This window comes from Myotis yumanensis, unplaced genomic scaffold, assembly GCF_028538775.1.
Source record: "Myotis yumanensis isolate MYYU_CA2020_CCGP unplaced genomic scaffold, mMyoYum1.0.hap1 SCAF_22, whole genome shotgun sequence".
Taxonomy (NCBI): Eukaryota; Metazoa; Chordata; class Mammalia; order Chiroptera; family Vespertilionidae; genus Myotis; species Myotis yumanensis.
This window is the reverse complement of record NW_027223773.1, coordinates 12,184,746-12,200,832: the sequence shown is the minus strand read 5'-3', so window position 1 is coordinate 12,200,832 and position 16,087 is coordinate 12,184,746. Positions and strand designations below refer to the sequence as shown.

General features: G+C 40.1%; 1 protein-coding gene across 12 annotated transcripts in view; it reads left to right on the top strand.

The window, feature by feature from the left end:
- CEP170 (centrosomal protein 170) overlaps nt 1-16,087 on the top strand; it is a 99,502-nt gene that overhangs the window by 783 nt on the left and 82,632 nt on the right. The window contains exon 1 of one of the 12 annotated variants that reach the window (XM_070401437.1): nt 1,029-1,118. The exons of the other annotated variants lie outside the window; for them this stretch is intronic. The gene's annotated coding sequence lies outside the window, so the exon portion shown is untranslated. Of the gene's footprint in view, nt 1-1,028; nt 1,119-16,087 lie in introns of those variants that run through there. 12 annotated transcript variants of the gene reach the window in all.

Here is a 16,087-nt window from a genome sequence, read left to right as displayed (position 1 = left end):
CGCGCGGGCTCGGCCTCCGTGGAGAAGCCGGGGGAGGACCCGGCGGCCTTCCGGCGGCCTCATTGTCCTGCGACTCGGATGTGGGGTCCGGGATGGTTTCCTCGCGTTATTGCCCGAGGGGAGCCCGGTCCCGGCGGCGGACCCCGCCCCGGGCGGGAAGATGTGGGGTTTGTGCCCGGAGTCCTCGAAGCTCCTTGGCGGGCAGCCGGGTTTTCTTAAATAAATCGGAGAATGCGAGGTCCTGGAAGACGGGGCGCCAGCGCCCGGGCGAACACTGCCGAGGCGATCGATCCAAAATGACTGTTTAACGGGGACGACGCGCCGTAGGAAGGGCCGGCGGCGACCTATTGTGTAGCTGGGGAATGAATGCAGCTGCAGAATTGTTTTTTTGTGTGTGTTTTTTTTTCCAGTGGGTTGGGTAACGCATGCTACGTTCCTAAGCGAATAGATGAACATCTTGCCTGTTTTTTTTTTTCTTTTTTTAAAGCAATCAAAGCAAACCAAAAAAAAAAAAAAAAATAGACCTGGTTCATGTCGATGTCTGAGTTTGCTTATTCCTATTTTTATTCTCTTGATGGAAAGTCACTCCCCTCTGAGCGAAAGGTGGTGCCGCAGATTGCAAGGGTCTCTCTTTTTCAAATGACTTGATCCTTGCAAGCTTGCGATGCTTCCTTGCTCGGACCGTGTGCTGCTGGGGTTAAAACAAGCCCAGGGGAAGGAAGGAGGATGCGGAGGAGCAGGTGGGGCGGGGAGTGATGTGAGAGGGGTTGTGTTATGGGTACAGTATCTAGATCGTCGCTGATGAAATCCTTCCTGGGACTGCTTCCAGGATTGAGGAATTCAGCTCAGGAAATAGGACGTTGCAAGTTACAAACCATCTTGCATTTTTTTTCCCCGCCCCTCTGGGTGGTGTTTCTAAGTTGACCCTAAGGGCCGCTTTTTGAGGGCTCCCTGGCTTGGTAGCTGTTGCGTCATGTTGCTGTTTTTAAACCGAAGCATCTCGGTGCACTTGACTGACAGAGGGAGACGCTAACATTTGAAAAGTTGACGGACTTGTCTGTGAAACGCAAACTTCCAGGGAAAGGCAGAGGCGAGTGGCAGCCCCTGCGGATGGATGGGTAAGGAGAGCGGCTCGCCAGCCCGGGAGTGGTCTGTGCCTGTCAAGTTCATGGTCACCCCAGTTGTGCTCATCTGATCCCTTGTAATGTGAAAACGCTTCTACTGAAACAGAACTTTGGTTTTAGAAATTAACTTACTGAGGTAGGGAAAGATACCATAACATGGGTTTTTCATAAAAACAGAACCTTGGAGATTTTTTTCCCCTGCTAGTTACTAAGTAGCCACATTTTAATATTTCCTGATATTCAGTAGTATTTTGTAGTACGATCAGCTCTGTAAACTCGGTTAAAAATAAAATGGCCACATAACAAGGACCTGTGAAGTTCATTTTTCATCCATCGATGAGTTATATTATTTTAAGCAAATATTTACCTTTGAGAGAAAAATCTGTGTTGAACTTTTTACCAAAATTATATGTATGCTTTCTATTGGGTTGGTTTTAGGATCAGGTGCTTTTTTGTTGTCCTTTTCATTTTTATCCCTTAAATTCTACTTTGCACTTAATAGACTTTTAAAAGTAATTCGGTCTTTCTCTTACATTTCAACTTAAAAATAAACTAACTAAAGTAGGTGTGTGGAATTATATTAAATCGCACTTGAAATGTATTTCACTGGTAAATTTCATGGTATTCTAAAATTACCCTGTATGGAAATAAGTAACCATCTGCATGTTTATCTGAGCATTAGAATAGTGAAAATGAGTGTACATTATGCCTATTCATGCAAATATCAGGGTGCCTTAAAAATTCTGTGCTTAGTGATTTGGTTTATTTGTTCCAAGTATCAGTTTCTTCTTTCCTCTTGACACTGAAAAACAACAACTTGTTTTATTGTTGCATCTGATAGTAATCAGATATGACTCATCTAGTCCTGAATGCTGTATATGTTTAAAGTTGTCAACATGGTTTTTGTTCAACAAAATCTATTCCTGAGAAATAATTTTTGCTCTTTCAGTTAATGAGTAATGTTTTTGTCTTCTCTATAGCAAACACTAGAGGTGTTAAACTATCCTAATGAATACCTTACACACAGCATGATACTAAATTGTCAACTAAAATACCCCGTTCAGTTCAAATTATACTGTAAGTGTAACAAAAGAGTAATTGCATACCATCTGAAAGCCCTCCCTGGAGAAATAATGTTGACTGATCATTCCATGTTGATGTGCTTCAGTAAGAAATGGGTTTCCTCTTATGGGGAGAAATCTGAGACCATCTTTATTTCATAACCTTTTGTTAATGACCAAGATTTCTAATAATCAACTACACTTGGTGGAATGGGTTTTAATTTACTAACTCATATATTCTTGAGGGAAGGGCAAAGCAATGAGTTGGCCAATGTGAGCAATACAAGAGAATAAGAAAACATCTGTCTGGGGTTAAGGTTAATAAAACTGGACATATAGTCCAATTAGTTGAAATGATTGTCCAACAGCATATTGTAAAAATTTTTTGGCCAAAATGAACTGATACAGCCAATATATACTGAAGGTAAAGCTCACCTTTATGTCAAACAAAAATAGAAAGGAAACTACCAAAGTAAGATTAAAGGAAGCCTTACAAAAAGTACTAACATGCAAGTACTAGTAGGGATTGTACAAATATATAAGTGGAAAAGAATCCCAGGCATGCATTAGGTTTGAAAAATGAGACATAGCAGAAAAGTCATTTAAGCATAACAATCATTAATAAGTAAGAAAATATTTCTCTTTGGAACACGATATTTATTACATAAATGAATAATCTATTATGTATTAAGCACCTACTAAGTGCCAGGCAGAGTGTGAGTGTGTGTGTGTGTGTGTGTGTGTGTGTGTAATTCATGCAACAGTTCTATAAATAAGGTATCATTTTCCAGTTGAGACTATTTGAGAACCAGAGTTAGTGAATAATTTTGTTTTGTGTCACACATTACTAAGTAGCACAACCCATAACTGAACCTATGTCTTTTTGACTAAAGCCAAAATTCTGACCGAGTGGTTCAACCCATAACTGAATGTATGTCTTTTTTAGTAGGTTCAAAAGGCAGCGTTGCTTCCTTTCTGATTCATAAACTTTTAGACTTAGAGGAAATTTTAGAAGTAATGCCAAGCCTATTACTATTATCCCTGAGATGTTATTGAATCCGGCTTCTCCACAAACAACACTTCCATGAGAAAGTGGGCATAGGATGGCTCACTTCGCTTTTGCAAAGTATGGTAAGATCTTACTTGAGTTAGTATCTGCTCTGTCTACGTTCTGTAACGTCTTCCCACTGGTTGCAGTTCTGTCTTCATGAGTGAGATGCAGTAAGCTTTTCCTCACTATACTGGGCCCTTGCTAGGTCTCCTCTTTTCTAAGTTAAATATTACAACCCCTACAACTTCATGTGATATGGTTTCCTTTACCGTTCTCATCTGTCAACTACAGTCAGTTTTGTCAGTGCTATTCTTTCTCTGATCTGGTTCCCTATTTAATTCTGCAGTTATGGTCTGAATATAGTGCAGTGAAATTATGTCTTTCCTTAATTTAAGCAGTGCACTTGTGTTTGCGGTCTCCAATTGTGTTAACTCTTGAATAACAGGAAAGTGAGAGAAAAAATGTTACGTGGCTTTTCAAGTCATAGTTGTGCGAGTCAAGGAGTATATATATTTTTTTTTTGGGGGGGGGGGGAATTCTGATTTCCTCTTTTCTGATATGAAAATGACCCTTCTTTATGAAATGATAGTCTTGGGTGGTAAGTTTCTTTGGACATTTGTCTTGGATTCCTTGGTTTGGTCTTAGTGTTCTTAAATAAACAATAAAAAGCTGGCAGCTTGATATTGTTTCTCTTTGGTTTTTTTTTTGAAAAATTGGTCTGGAAACCACTGATGTCAACATAAACCAGCATCTTTTTTATGTTAAGATTTCTCCCAGTCTGTATATACACGTACACAGTGTTTTGGAAGCAGTGCTATTTACCTTTAACTGTTTTAAAATCATCTCTTTGAATGTAGTCAGCATCAAAACTTGTTGAGATCTTCTTGAATCATGATTCTGTCATCCAAGGGATTAGCTTCCCTTCCTGGCTTTTTGACATTTACAGAATTAACAAGCCAGCCCTCTTATGTCTTTATCCTGGCCGTGTACTGGATATAGCCAAGGACAGCCTGCAGATTTATAAATAGAGTAAGTGTTGCATAAATGAAATATGCTGGAGGTAAGCGCTGACACAAGATACCACAAACCATTGAGATGTTTTTATTTGTTTTTAATTAAGGAGGAAATCATGCTATCTTCTTCATGTAGTTATCCTTTAAGTAAATTTTTCTTCAATTCAATTTTATCAATTTAATCTTAATTCACCCCCCCCTCTTTTACATAAATGATAGCCTCTTTATACAGTATTCTGCGCCTGGACACGTATACTTTAGAGAGTGGTCAGGGGACATCTCACTCTGAGAAGGAGACATTTAGCAGAGACATATTCTATATAATAAAAGTGTAATATGCTAAGTGTCCAACCGATTGATCAACCATTGGGTCCACCGCATGACCAGTCACTATGATGCTCACTGACCACCAGGGGGCAGATGCTCTTTGCTTGCTGCTGGGGTCTGGCTGATCGGGACTGGGCCAGAGGGCCATACAGTCCTGCATCTTTAAATAGGGTCTCTCTCACATTGATGTTTCTCTCTCTCTCTCTCTCTCTCTCCCTCTCTCTCTCTCTCTTTTTCCTCTTTCCCTCCTCCCCTCCCTCCCTTCCACTCTCTCTAAAAGTCAATGGAAAAATACCCTTGGCCCTGGCTGGTTTGGTTCAGTGGATAGAGCATCGGCCAGTGGCCTGAAAGGTCCCGGGTTTGATTCCAATCAAGGGCACATGCCCGGGTTGCGGGCTTGATCCCCAGTGGGAGGCGTGCAGGAGGCAGCCAATCAATGATTCTCTCTCATCATTGATGTTTCTATCTCTCTCTCCCTCCTCCTTCCTCTCTGAAATCAATAAAAATACTTTTTTTAAAAAAAAAAAAGAAGTGGCCAATGAGGTAATGAGTGTGGTGTCCCAAAAGCCAAGTAAAGAAAGGTGTTTTTACTTGTAAGGAATGATCAGTCACCTGTAACACCTTTAGTCACCTCAGTACTTCTTACGGAAGCAGGCAGTATCCTCTTTCCTTCTCAACTGTCTCTGAGGAAGTAATTTATTATTTTATCAGTGGGGATATTCACAATATCCTCTCCAGAAGCTACTACATCTCAAGCTCTGAACAAAGTTTTCATCAGGAATCGGCCTCTGCTGCTTGTTCAGTGTGGGGAGTTGGCTGCTGCCGCTACAGAGAAAGCAGGAAAGGCCGAGCTGTTCCAGGAGATCTGCTATCAGAATTGCCTGAGAATCCCCAGTTGTGTGACCTTGAACATGTCGCTTTAATTTCAGAACCTCAGTGTCTTCATCTATAAAATAAAGCTCATGGTAGTCCAACTTGTTTTGAATAAAGAAGTGAGTTAGATGTAAAAGACAAATGAAAGGTATAATTCCGGGTGGGATCTCCTTCCCCCTTTGCCCCAAGTGTGGTACCACTTGAGAGTGTTAGATTGGAGGGAATGTGCTGGTCTGGTGATGAAGTATTTTTTCATTCTGAGTCTGTACAATAGTTTCTTGTTTCTGCATCCCATCACCATAGGCAGTTTTTGCACATCAATACTAATAAAAGGGTAATATGCTAATTAGACCGGACATCTTCCGGATGTCCTTCCGGACAAAGCCATGGTGGCGAGGGCAGAGGCGGTTAGGAGGCGATGGTGGAGGAGGGCAGTTAGGGGGGATCAGGCTGGCAGGGGAGGGCAGTTAGGAGGCAATCAGGCCGGCAAGCAGAGGCAGTTAGGGGCAATCAGGCAGGCAGGCAGGCAGGCAAGCGGTTAGGAGCCAGTGGTCCCGGATTGCGAGAGGGATATCTGACTGCCGGGCTAAGGGACTCCCCCCGCATGAATTTCGTGCACCAGGCCTCTAGTCATCTCATAACATTCTTGGGGTGGAGAAAAGGACATGATCTTGGAGGGAGGCTTTGAGATAATAACTTGCTCGATCCATACTCATCCTTTAATTCTAGGCAGAATGTCTAAATAATGAGAACCAAGTCAGGCTAGCTTACTTTTTCCAAGGCCGGCATGGAGAATTTCCCTTTTATAACTATTGTTTTTTGTTTTGGGTGGTTTTTTTGTGGTTTTTTTTTTAAGGTGTTTTACTAGATAAGGGTTTGTCACGTGCCGTGCTACATGGAATAGAAAAAGTACAGATTCTAAGCTCAGGGTGAGGTTAGGGATCTTGGCCTCCAGACATCCAGCTGGAAACTGATTTGAGGAAGCAGATAGGGGAAATGAGCATAGTTAATGATGTAAGGGAATAAAATTTTCTTTGGGTTTTTATTTAAGCTGAAGAGCTATTGAGTGAAACATAAACTGTTTCTCTAATCTACTAATTCTGCGATTTCCTTTTGTAGGAAATCCAGGAGTAAAATATTTGTTGTCAGTTTTATTCACTAACTTCCAATTCTACTATACTCTGCCCTTCACCTATGTTGGCATTCTGTGCTGAGCTGTTCAATAAAATTAAGGGCCTTTTTGCCTGGCTGGTGGGGCCCAGTGGTTTAGCATTGACCTATGAACCAGGAGGTTAGGGTTCCATTCCCCTCAGGGCACATGCTCAGGTTGTGGGCTCGATCCCCAGTAGGGGGCGTGCAGGAGGTAACCAATCAACGGTTCTTTTTCATCATTGATGTTTCTATTATCCCTTACCTCTCCTTTCCTTTTCGAAATCAATAAATATACATATATTATTTTTTAAAGAGCCATTTCTTGAGGTGAGAAAGTACATTTTGACCCTAAACAAATTCCAGAATGGTAAAGAGCCATTGTACAAAATCAGGAATGCAAAATTTGTAAGTTGGAGAGGTGGGAACAATTAATGAAGGGTACGTAAAGTAAAATTTAGAAATTTTGTTTGAACTCTGTTATAGAATTACTTTCTCATTAGATTATTTGAGTTTTTCATTGAGATATAGATATAGATATATACTATAAACCCTAAAAAGTTTACTATATGACAAAATTCAAATATAATATCAAATATCACTTCTTAAAAATGTATAAAAATTTGGTTCACCGTCTATGCTGGATCCGACATAAATAAAGAAAGCAAAAGTAAATGTTTATCAAGCACATTAGTATCAAAAATAGGGGTAGAGCTCTAGCTGTTTGGCTCAGTGGATAGAGGGTTGGCCTGCAGACTGAATGGTCCCAGGTTCGCTTCCAGTCAAGGGCACATGCCTGGGTTGCAGGCTGGATCCTTAATAGGGGTGTGTAGGGGACAGCCAATCAATGATTCTCTTTCATCATTGATGCTTCTATCTCTCTCTCCTTCTCCCTTCCTCTCTGAAATCAATAATATATATATAATATATCTTTTAAAAAATAGGGGTAAAATAAGGGCTCATGTCCAGAGCAGGGGTGAATAATTAAGATATTTATGAATCAGTTCATAGGCAATTCTGGGAACAAAAATTATGTACTTCTTTTCATATTTTGAGTATGTTTATTTAATCATATAAAAGTGTCTGATCTAATTCCCCCTAGGACATGAATATAGATTAATGAATAGATAAGAAACGTTAGATTATTATCTCTATTGAAAGAATTCTCAAACATCTAATGGAAGCAGTAAACTAGTTCAATTAAAACATTTAACAATAAACATATTAATAGGACTTTTTGTAATATAAAATGTATTTTTCTTATTACCATGGATTGGTCTTTAGTAGTGTGACATGGCTTTATCTGTTTAATAGAGCCAGAGGAAACCATTCTCAATGAAGAGTTGCAAACTACATGGGGAAGATGGGTCACAGGAAGGCAGGAACCACATTAATTTTTTTGACACAATCGCTGCATACACTTACATCTGTTTTATAAAACACATGTATCATTTTATTTAATAAACACTGTCATCACAAACCTGCTGCAGAAAAACCAGATGGTGTAGTCATTGTCTGTCACAGATGACTTTGAGGCTGGTCCCCGACCTTCGGATAAACACATGCAGACGCAGATCCTTTGTCAACATGATGTAAATCAAGGGGTGCTTTTGCACAAGGAGCAGAACTTCGTAGTTTTGGCTGTTACTTCCTCGCTATATGATATTGAACACATCTTTCTTAAAACATATTTTTATTGATTTCAGAGAGGGAGAGAGAGATAGGAACATCAATGATGAGAGAGAATCATGGATTGGCTGCCTCTTGCATGTCCCCTACTGGGGACCAAGCCCACAACCTGGGCATGTGCCCTGAATGACCTCCTGGTTCATAGGTCGGTGCTCAACCACGGAGCCACACAGGCCGAGCTGATATTGAACAAATCTTTAATCTCAGTGTCTCATGTTGTTCATTTGTAAAAATAAAAGGCATACTAGTAAACAATATCATTTCTGAGGTTACTCCCCAATTTTTAAAATAATATTGTGCATGTGAATGTTTAAAATATTATTTAGTTTTCTCTTTATGGCCCATTGTGTCACAAAGAAACTAAGAGAGAGTCAAAGGAGTTGGAGGATGTGTGTGGTGTGTAGAGATGGACTAAAAAAGGAAGGAGAGGCTGGACAGAGCAGAGAGAGACAGCACTGAAAGGTCTTTGGAAGGTGAACCTTTTTATCATATCCTCTTCATTTGGGCTCGGAGCATTATCTTAAAAGACCAATAATCTCTTTTAGCTGCTCGTTTTGTTCTTGTTGTTAATCCTCACCCCAGGATATTTTTTCCATTGATTCCTAGAGAGAGTAGAAGGGAGGGAGGAGAAACAGAGAGAGAAACATCCATGTGAGAGAGAAACATCAATTGGTTGCCTTCCACACACACCCCCCAACCAGGGCCGGTGATCTATTCTGTAACCTGGGTACGTGCCCTTGACCTGAATCGAACCCGGGACCCTTCAGTCCACAGGCTGATGCTCTATTCACTGAACCAAACCAGCTAGGGCTATTTTAGCGACTTTTTTTATCCTCAAACTTGCAAAAGCTCTTCCCCAAATGAAATAATGTCAATAGGGAATTGTTCTGTTGTTAGACCCAGAGATTCCCTTTTGAAAGAATTGCCTTTCCAGAAATATTCCCACTACAACATATTTCCGGCAAACAGTTGCAGACCTCATGGAATTCTGGTAATGATGGGACTAATCACTCTCAACATCAATAGTCTCATGAATAATATATGACAGAATAGACTTAAGATATAGTAACAGTTGAAGTGATTATTGAATAATTGCGGCCAAAAGATGGCCTTGATTGCTTATATAACTTACTAGTTTGTATGATGCTATATACCTTTATAAATGAACATATAAAGCTCTTTACACTCTTTGATCAGGTCAAATTATTTTCAACACATTTTTGGTGTGTATTAGCCTATTTGCATGTGTGTATGTATTTATATTCTATATGTATGAGGTATTTAAATAACGCCATCCTTAATGTTAATCTTGTTTGTAAAGCTGAGCTAGCTAGAGTAGCCCCTATTAAATAGATGAATATTTAAATTTAAATTAATTGAAATAAAAAGTCTCCTAAGATGCCTTTGCCACATTTCAAATGCTCAGTAGTTTATATGTGGCCAGTGGCTTATTTATTAGACTGTGTAAATATGAAACCTCTGTCATCCTAGTTTTATTGCTCACAATTTAGGCTAATAATTAACAACGTATTATTAGGCAGCAAACAGGTGCATTTCTGGTGTAGTTACAAAATCTGTCCTTGCTTAGAGCATACTCTGAGGCTTGTGAGTTACTCTGCACGTTGATTTTGATTCCAGTTTCATGTGTTGTGCTGATACTGTGGCTGAAATGACTTATGCCAACCGCCCAAACAGTTAGTGTGTAGTGAGTAAGGGAGAGAGGTGGTGACGATGAGCAGAAACAACTTTTAAAGGACACATTAGACAGTGATAGGCCTGAAATTCATCCCACCCAAATAATAGAGCCAAGAGAAGTAAGAAAGGTGAATGCTGGTTTTCGGGGTCTTACAGACCCTTCACTCCACTGCTTTCCTCCCTCTGTCCGTCCTTTCTGTACATTCTGTTGGCACTTGGTTGAGACTGTTTTGTGCACCTCTGTCTGCTCTTGGTGACCTCTGACCTGAAAGGTTTGTTGGATGCATAGTTGTTCAGTGAGCCTAGAGCGTTGACAGTTCTTTCAGATTCAAGGTTTCTGATCCACGCAGTACCCCCGTTCATAAATTTGCCTCATCCCTCTAGTTGGGGCAACTGATTTTTGGTCTCTGATACACTGATCGAGTCTTACTTGTCCGTGACTCCTCAGGGGGAGAATGTTCAAGCCTGCTGGTGGCCAAGCAGGAGAGTACGAGGTAGATTGAAAATGGACTGAGTTGTCCATGAACTGTCAGTGTTTGTTGCTCAGAAAGATAGTGTTATTAGATAAAAATGTATTGCTTTTTAGTCATTTTCGAATTCTTTTTTAAAAATATGTTTTCATTGATTTCAGAGAGAGGAAGGGAGAGGGAGAGAGAGATAGAAACATCAATGATGAGAATCATCGATAGGCTGCCTCCTACACGCCCCACACTGGGAATTGAGCCCACAACCCGGGCATATGCCCTGATTGGAACTGAACCATGACCTCCTGGATTTTAGGTTGACACTCAACCACTGAGCCAGGCCTGCTGGGCAATTTTCAAATTCTTTAGCCAAATCTAAATCTGTAAGAATTGGGATCACTAGCTTCATTTGAAAGTATACTTGAAAAAATGCAAAGGGGACAGTGGTTGTGGAAAAGCCTAGAACTTGGTATCTGAAAGCCCAGGTGTGAGTCCAGATGGCTGCTGTTGGTTACTGCTAGATTTGTGACCTTGGGTAGTCATTTAACTTCATGGGAAAAATGTTTCTCCCATGCTGGCAGGAGGAAAACGAAGGAATGAAGTGTAAGCACCTCACAGAGTTACTGGCACAAAGGAAGTACTTGATAAATGTTTGAATCAAAGTCTTAATCGACTTGCAGATGTCAAGCGACAAAATGAATTTTTAACCCAGTTGTACAGTTCTACAAAAGAGAGCCAGTCAGCCTGTACATATTTCAGAAATTGGCAGAGAAAAAAGTTGGCAAGAACTTTTACTGTCTAGATAATTTATGGGAAAGTGTAACTGGTTTTCTCATGCATTTTTTAAGCACTTTATAAAATGATTTTTTGAAGAAGTCATCTTTTAGTAACTCACTGACTTTTCCCATCAAATCTTCTTGAAAATACTTAACAAACTCAGATATAGACTATATGACTATTGATATTTGTCATGCCATCTGCACTTATTTATTTAAAAAATTTAGTCAATAGATACAGAGGCAGAGCTGCCTCAAACAGATTGTCAAACTGCAGCGGGAAGGCCGGGGAGGGTTGGGGGGCAGGAGGGAGGGGGTAAGAGATCAACCGAAGGACTTGTATGCATGCATATAAGCATAACCAATGGACATAAGACACTGGGGGGTAAGGGAGGCCAGAGTATTGTCAGGGGCGGGGGGGGGGGGGGGGAAGGACACATATGTAATTCCCTTTGTAATACTTTAAGCAATAAAAAAAAAAAATTAGTCAAATATTACTTCAGGCAAATCTTGTAAATTACCTTTTTTCTCAATATGTCTTTGCTTTGACTGTTTTTTAAATTAAATACATACATATATTTATATGTGGAAGATGATAAAAGCAAAATGTGTAGCACTCATTCCAAAATAATCATGAGTCTATGGAAGCAAAAATTTTCCCAGCACCACGGTTGTTCACACGAGCATAGAACAAGTATCTTGGTAGGTATCCAAAAATAGCACAGCTGTGGATTTATTTCTTTGGATTCGTTGTACAGTTTCTAGTGGGGTGGGTATTTCAAAGAAATATTTTTTCCCCCAAGAGTCTATTTCACTATCTGTCCCAGGTCACGTTAATTACACAGCAGAGCTATCTTTGTCAGTGTGTCTACATGTATGTCACTTTCTCAGCGATGCTTCCCTGGACCACCCAGCCACCCTGCGCCTGTTACCTCATGCTGGTCTCTGTTTCTCATGATCCTCTCTTCCCATTGTCACTAGAATTGTTTTATTTATTTACTTAGCTTCTGCCTATTATTGATTCTATGAGGTGAGGGACTTTTTCTGTCTTGAACATCACTTTCTCCCTGTATTTAAGTGCTGAGTACTTAAATACTTGTGAATGAAGATAAAATGATTAATTTTTTTATAGTACTCTATAATAGACTCTCTTCTGCAATTGATCTGTTATGTCCATTTTCTAGAACTTATGTAATTTTTCTGGTTAAAAAGTTATGCGCATGCATGTGTGTGTGTGTGTGTGAAGTTACTAGAACATTATCTGGCACATAGTAAATGCTACCTATTATAAATTAAAAGGTTATTTAAAACTATGGCTATTGTTTTTATAACTTATGATCAATCCTAGCTGTACCTTATTTGATCTTGAGTCCTTAGCTGAAATGCAACCCTAATCATTGATTCATTTCAGAAATATGTGGGAATGAAAGGGGGAGGCTTTAGTGTTGAGGATATTTTCTGTTAAGGATTTAGTAGGGGAAAGTGTTAAATATAAATCCTGAATTTATACATTTGTTTAAAATTTATTCATATATCTCTTGGGTACTTTGTATGAGGGATAAAAAGACATGGTATTTATAGCAGCTTTATTCATAATTGCCAAAACTTGGAAGCAATCAAAGATGTCTTTCAGCAGGTGAACCAGATACATAAACTGGGGTACCTCCAGACAATAGAATATTATTGAATGCTATAAAGAAAGGAGCTATCAAGCCATGAAAAGACTTGTAGAAACCTTAAATGCATATTACCAAGTGAAGAAGCCAATCTGAAAAGGCTACGTACTATATGATTCCAATTCTATGACATTCAGGAAAAGGCAAAACTATGGAGACCATAAAAGATCAGAAGTTGGTGGGGGAAGGGTGACTAGGAGGAACACAGAGGGTTTTTAGGGCATTGAAAATACTCTACGATACCATAATGGTGGATACATGCCATTATACATTTGTCCAAACCCATAGAATGTACAGCAGCAAGAGTGAACCATAATGTAAATTGTGGACGTTGAATGATAATGACGTGTCAGTGTAGGTTCAACCATTGTGAAAAATGTATCACCGATGGGGGTGCTGATAATGGGGGAGACTATGCATGTGTGGGGGCTGAGGGTTTGGGGAAATCTCTGTACCTTCCCCCTCAATTTTGCTATGAACCTTAAGCTACTCTAAAAAAGTCAATACTTTTTTAAAATATTTTTTTTTATTGATTTCAGAGAGGAAGGGAGGGAGAGAGAGAAACATCAGTAATGAGAGAGAATCATTGATCGGCTGCCTCCTGCACACCCCACACTGGGGACCGAGCCCGCATCCCGGGCATGTGCCCTGACCGGAATCGAACCGTGAGCTTCTGGTTCATAGGTGATTGCCCACCACTGTACCACTCTGGTGGAGCTAAAAAAATCTTAATTTAAAAATTGTTTTGAAAAGACATGATAGAAGTTACAAAAGCCAATATGTCATTTGATGCAGTAGCTTAGTTCATTTTCATTTATAAGCTTTACTGCTGGTTCAGGTGACAATTTCAGGAGGTGAACTTTGTTCCTTTTTTCCCCTTGTTTTGAGTTTTCACTTATTTTGTTAGGAAAATCACATCTTCTTTCTCCTACTACTTATTCATTCAGGAAATATCGAGCTAGCTAGGCACTGGGCCAAGCCCATGGAGATCGTTGGCACACATTCATACCTCCTGGTACTAGAAGAATTGGCACGTGGATGCATAAATAGATAATACTTTTGAAAGTGAGAATTGCACAGGTTAGAGGAAAGCATTTTCAGCTGTGCAGATTGATAGTCTTAATGTGAAGTCAGTTATTTCTTCTCTGCAAAGTTGGGGGTAAGAGAGGTTCACTCCTGTAAAGCCATCTGGCGGTGAGTCAGCCAGTTAATTGCCAGAAGCATAAGGATAGACTACCCTTAACATGTGGCTCAGCTCAAGTAATTGCATACAATGAAGGTCATTTATGTAATAGTTGGTGTCCCCCCCGCCCCCCCAAAACCTAACCCTCTGAGTAAACAGTCCTTGCCCTGGGTTATGTGATGTTTATTCCATAGTTCTGTAGGAATGTCATTATATGTCAAGTGCACTTTCGTTGCCTATCTCAACAGCTCTCAGTAGTAATTAAGATCATTCAGACTCTTCTTGCTCTCAGTCCTCAATTTGAATTATAAGTGATTGGAGGCAACTTTTTAAAATACAAGTAAACAAAAGCTGTAAAGTCTATATAATGTTGAAACTTAGGAGTACAGTGAAGCTGTGTGCTCTGCCGAATAGCTGCATAGTGTTTTGTTTTTTAATTTAAAGCTTAAATATTAAATGTTTAGTTCATAGATCAAGAAATGAGCTCTGATCTATCAGAACAGTCCCCTTTAAAGATAATTATAGCTAGTAGGATCATAGACCTGGGACTTCGAAGCTGGTTCAGTGTTGACCTCCATGTGACCTCCAGATGTCAGAGCTTTAAGCTTTTGTCAGAGAGCTGCCTATGACAAAGAGATAAAGAGGAAAAAAGAGACCACAGAATGAGGCGGGGCCAGTAGCTGGGATCTGATGTCTAGATCTGATTGGATCAAAGTTTCAATGACTAATTTTTAGCCTCTTCTCCCTGGAGATTTCAAGATGATCTTCACCTCCAGGAGATTTGTAGCAGCTCCAGGGCTACTCATTCATTCATGAAAAATAGGTTTTCGGTCACTAGGTGAACATTGGAGTGGGCTCTGAGGATACAGGGCTGAAGAAATGTCTGTGTATTTCAGATCTGCACTGGGAGTTATACCACCACCAGCATTCCTATCCCAGTCTGGGACAGCGGCTTCCTGTTTGTTCTAGTATCACCTTCGGCTAATCCCTCTCATGACATCTGTTGGCCAGCATGCCTTAGGACTGAGTTCCTGGTGGCAGGTTGTCTTGTTTGCTTGTTTTGTGAACCCTAAATGCTCAGAGTGCCTGGACTTAGTAGGGGCTGGATGATATACTGAGGGCCTGGCTTCAGGTTGTATCTTGGGTCCCTATCTTTTCCACTTACTCTCATTCACCCACTTGGAATCAGGGCACATCCTTTTTTTGATGACCACATAGGTGCAAGAGGGCAAACCCAATGGCCCAAGCACAATAGAGCCTCTGCTTTCATTACATCTATGGACATCATCCCATTGGCCCAAACAAGTCATGAGTCAGGGTTATGGAATGGGAACTTAGACCCCATCTCTGATGGGGAGAGTTCCATATAAGAACTGAGAGAAAGTAGCTTTATGTTATATCTCACTCTCTCCCGCTACAGATAAGATATAAAAGGACTCAAGATCATTGTCCCAATAAATAAATAAAAATACCCCTCACCTTGAGGATTTTGTGTATTTTTGTTTTTCAGAAAATAATGTATTTTTAATTACCTTTTAAGCCTCATTGAAATTAAAAATTTATCAAGAGCCATAATTTTTTTATATTATTATCTATATATATAAAAGGCTACTATGCAAAGTGTCCTTTTGGGAGTTCGACTGGGAAACCGGGAGGTTGATCGTTCACTATGATGTGCACTGACCACCGGGCGGCTGTGCAGAACATGGCAGGCAACCAGCAGCGGTGGTGGGTCGCTAGGGAGCAAGGGAAGAAGCAGGCAGGGAGGTGGGGAACCTGATCAGCCCTGATCACTGGCCAGGCCTAGGGACTCTACCTGTGCACGAATTTCATGCACTGGGCCTCTAGTGTGTTTATATTGGAGTTATATATTACATACTTGTGTATTATATAACTGTACTTGATATTGTCTAAATACTTAATGTTTTTCTTATAGCATAAGAAAATGCTTATGTATTACTTTGTGATTTCAAAAATGTTAAGTAACTGTTCCTGTTTCCCATGTT